At 30.6% G+C, this 5,000-nt stretch overlaps 1 protein-coding gene across 1 annotated transcript in view; it reads left to right on the forward strand.

Annotated features, from left to right (window-relative positions):
• Positions 1-5,000, forward strand: part of LOC137657048 (protein tyrosine phosphatase domain-containing protein 1-like) — a 185,096-nt gene that overhangs the window by 68,448 nt on the left and 111,648 nt on the right. The gene's annotated exons all lie outside the window — the stretch shown is intronic.

Below are 5,000 nucleotides of genomic sequence, written 5' to 3' on the forward strand. Positions count from 1 at the left end.
CTTGTAGCATCCTGCTTTTCTAACCAGGGTTGTAGCTTGGCTAGTAATACTACTACTAACAATAATAATAGTAATGATACAGTATAAGGTTACACGTCTCTTGGAGATATTTGACATTTATCACTAAAACTAGTGTACACGATCCTTTAAAAATGACGGCAAAATATTTTTAGATATATACTCACATACGCACCTTCATCTCACCAGGGTATGACTACTCCTTCTCCGCCTACCCAAGGGCAGGAAATATAATATATATATATATATATATATGTAATATATATATATACATATATATATATATATATATGTATATGTATATATATACATATATATATATATATATATGTATATATATATATATATATGTGTATATATATACACCACACACACATATATATATATATTACACATACATATATATATATACACACACATATATATATATATATATTATATATATATATATATATATTACCAGACACTTGCTCTTCATTACAAAGGGGAGGACTATCGATGTTATTGTCCTAATTCTTAATTAGTGTTATTAGTATAATTAATATTATTATTGCTACTTAGAGTAACCCATAAAGACCCTCTTATTGGCAATTAATTGTCGACAGGTGGTCAAGGTCAAGCAGCATTACAGACCTTGCATTAATATCACGAGAGAGAGAGAGAGAGAGAGAGAGAGAGAGAGAGAGAGAGAGAATTTGCATTCGATTCGAATTATTGGGGACCTATAACATGTTCTTGAGCATAATGCAAAGTTATATTTACCTTTTGATTTATATATTGGAGGTATAGATTAAACATTGTCTTGAAATCTGCAAACCATAAAGGATTGACTAACGTAATATATCTTATGTCTATTTGTCTATCTATAAGCCTGTCTATATCTCCTTCCTGCTTGTCTTATATGCTGTAAGATCCGCCTGTCTACTTGTCTAACTGCCTGTCACTCATTTTTTTCCACACAACTTTATCTTGGGGATTTAGCTTTCAATTACATATGACTTTTCAGTAGATATTTCGACTCTGAGATTTAATCAGCCATGCTATTATTAATGGCTTACTCTACATTTTTGCTTTATAGCTTTATATATTAACTTATCCTTTTATTTTCATTTCATAAGAGTAACTTCAGATAAAAATTTATTAAATCAGTTATGTGAACTCTACGGGTGTTTTAACGACGTATTTAACAAAGGGGATGACTAATTCACAATTTTTTAAATTAAAAGTATAAAAAAATCCGGCTAGTATCGTTTAGATTTATCAATAATAATACTTTAATAATGATATAAATTGAATAATGAGTAAAATCTCTTCACTATTATAGACCAATAATTGTTTTTGTTAACAAATACAAAACAAATAGTGCTTTGTATGAAATAAAAATAATTAAAGATTCTGTTACAAAACGTAAGGTAGAGTTGTATTGAATAAGGCCAGATGAGTTGCTTTATCTGTAGTCTCAACTTTGTTTTTCATCATTCTATTTAAAATAATAACTTTAAATCTTATATAATTTACATGAAATCTATGCACCCAATCACAGTAAATAAAAAATGAAGACTTTTAAAAGATTCTAATTATGTTAATTAAGTCTCGTTCGTTTAGTCGTGTATTTTTATGAAGATATGAATCCGGACAACAGAGAGGATTTACTCTGAAACTTTTATAACTCTAATTCTTAATGTGAAAAACGACACTAGTTTTTCTGTTGGAGGAAAAAAAAATACATTAATGCCCCTTCACTGTTCCAGTGGAAATATTTTGTTTCATAGGCCAGATGGAAATCACACTTATAACACAATTATGAATTTCTCTATCACGCACGTGATTTTAAAGCTATACCAATTGCGAATTCGTTTTAAATCGTCGATCAACTTGGTTAATAAATAATATTTCTTATTCAGCACAGATAACCGAGTCATCACACCATCTTTCTCACTTCAAAAATCCGTTCAGCGATCTTCCAATTATAGCTTCAAGCGAGCTGTGAAGTGGACTGTTACAAGACCGGGTAATTCAGCCTTGAATTAATAATAATTACAGGTTGTTTTTCATCGTTACCCTGATTTGGGATTTCATTAATGTATGTCCGTTTTCATTCCGTCTCTCCTTTGCTTAAGAGAGGATTTTGAACGTAAGAATGTGTTGTTGAGCGAATTTAAAGAAATTTTTAAGCCATATATACTCTCAAGTGCAATATATGATTTACAAATATTTGCAACAGGATTTTCATTTCTGTTTTTACATATTGTTTTAAGTGGAATGCAAACCTACTTCTATGTTCAAGATATAAACCCCATATGAAATAGATTCACATAATCGAACTATTTCCGACAGGAAGTAAGTATGAAACCAATTAGAAAATAAAAAAATTAGATTCTTGACCTTTAGACCAAGTAAAAATGAAAGGTCTTTGATGTCATCAAGAGTAATAAATACTTTCTTAGTTTCACAAATATTTTCTGTCCTTGAAATTCAGAATTTAAGTGAAAGTCGGCGCTTGTTTGAAACTCTATTGGTGAGAGTAAGGATTGCATGCAATAAGATAAATGACATCCATTACCAATTGTCTTTGTATGTAACAGACATTCCTATTTGACAGGATTCGTAATCTGGTCTTAAGTTCCTCTTGATAAATTATGATAAAAAATTAATGCGAGATATTAAGTATATGTTGCAAAAATGTAAATGAAAAAATACTTTCAAACTTTCTCTATTTGATTTTGAAAATACTCAGACCATGATTTTTTTATTTATGAGAATATAATTTATTGATTCCTATTTTTTATAATTTTATGTACTGCAAATAACACACAACATACCAACGCATGTGCACAATATGATCATTCTCCTAACGGAGGATTTCAGATTTTATGCTAAATCGATAAATTTTATTAAGAAATGAGGACGATTTGCAGTTATCTGTAAACGTCAAAGTCGCAATTAATTTATCACTTACTGTGATATTTGAATTCTCAGAAATACCATTAATTCGTTTTGAAAACGGTCCTAAATGTGATCATCGCGGATATTTGTGTACAGTATTATTATGTAAACAGACTTGGTGATCATTACCGTGATAGGAAATTTAGCTACACCGTTAAACATTTTTCGTAAAAAACGGTAAAAAATACTGGAATAAATGTTGTCAGGCATTTACCATTTCAAAAACCGATATATTGACGTAAAGGAGTGATATTACGGTCACCAACCCGTAAAAGATAACCAAGAAGGGTAAAAATTACGGTAATTGTATTTTACTGAAATACGACTGAGAACAGTATATTTTTTACGGAGAATTTCCTATCAAAACTACGATTTTTTATCAGTGTAAGTAACAGAAGAAAGAGGAAAAATTTACCCAAACGATATATAATTTCATGTTAACATAAATTTACTTCAAAATTCAAATGGTGATTCATGGCAATTTGCTTTACTTAGGGAAAGGATAATTTTTCCATTCCTAATGTCACTAAGAACTCGCATACTATATCATAACGTCAAAAACCACTTATCTTGAGGACTTTGCATTAACGCAAGTATGTAATAAGCAAGTACTTTATTTATGACATAAATTGGTAACGTATCGGTCTTTTATATGCTTATTTGTGATATACATGCCACCACCAGTATAACAGCTAAAAGAAGGTTGTTCTTCATATCAACGTTAGTAAAGTCACATTTGGATTGGCCGCCCTTGAGAGGGCCGTGGCCTTGCATACTGGAGGCCGACTTGCATGTGTACTCCCCGTTTTCAAGTTGGTAGGTACTTGGAATTTTTGTTCAGGGTCAATGGCAAGATCATGGGTCCATGTCTACCAAAGGGTTTGGATAAGTGAGAGGATGTATTATTATTATTATTATTATTATTATTATTATTATTATTATTATTATTTTACCAAACTACCTCAGAATATATATATATATATATATATATATATATATATGATAAATTTTACTCATTTAGACGTGTTTTTTTTATATTCAAATAAGCCATATATTTTAATACCTTAATGTCTGGATTCTCTCTCATACCTCGGGATCAGAGACCCAAGGGGGAACTAACTCAAAGACAATAGCTTCTGGCGGACCGGGGAATCGAACCCTGGTCCAGGAAAATGGCATGACACGGACATAGCGTTTACCACGTAGGTAAATGCCATGTCACTGCCATACTTGTTTCCTGGACCGGACCAGGGTTCGATTTCCGGGTCGGCCAGAAGCTATTGTCTTTGAGTTGGTTCCCCCTTGGGTCTCTGATCCCGAGGTATGAGAGAGAATCCAGATATTAAGGTATCAAAATATATGGCTTATTTGAATATATATACATATATATAATATATATATATATAATATATATATATATATATATATAATATATATATATATATATATATATATACACACACATATACACATACCACACACACACACATACATACATACATATATATGTATATATATATATAATATATATATATGAAAACTAAGACAGAGATGACAAAATAAAATACATGCGAGTAAATTTACATTTTGTTAAATATTCTCGTAAAATAAAAAGTATACTTAAGTCTGAAAAAACTAAACATAATACTTCCAAGTCCTCCATCTTTAATATAAGGAAAAAAAATAACAGCTGAAACTAGAATGGCCACTCGGTAGAGCACATACCTTCGCCTATATGATGTTATATATTCCAAATAGGCACTTGAATTATGCACATTTTGTCACTAGTTTCATGCAACTCGAATAAAAATTGCGCCCACGACAGAGGCAAAAAGACGTGAATCAAAACACACAAACAGACATACAAACAAATAAATACACAACCAAGAGTAATGACATCAATATATCATGTTGTATATCATGAGATAGGCAATTGAATTATGCACTTTTTGGCACTAGTTTCATGCAAAATATAGTTAAAAGACATTTTTTTACCTTTTCGTGACCTTGACCTTAACCTTTTGAACCAATCCCTT

Source organism: Palaemon carinicauda, chromosome 18 (genome assembly GCF_036898095.1).
Source record: "Palaemon carinicauda isolate YSFRI2023 chromosome 18, ASM3689809v2, whole genome shotgun sequence".
Lineage (NCBI taxonomy): Eukaryota > Metazoa > Arthropoda > Malacostraca > Decapoda > Palaemonidae > Palaemon > Palaemon carinicauda.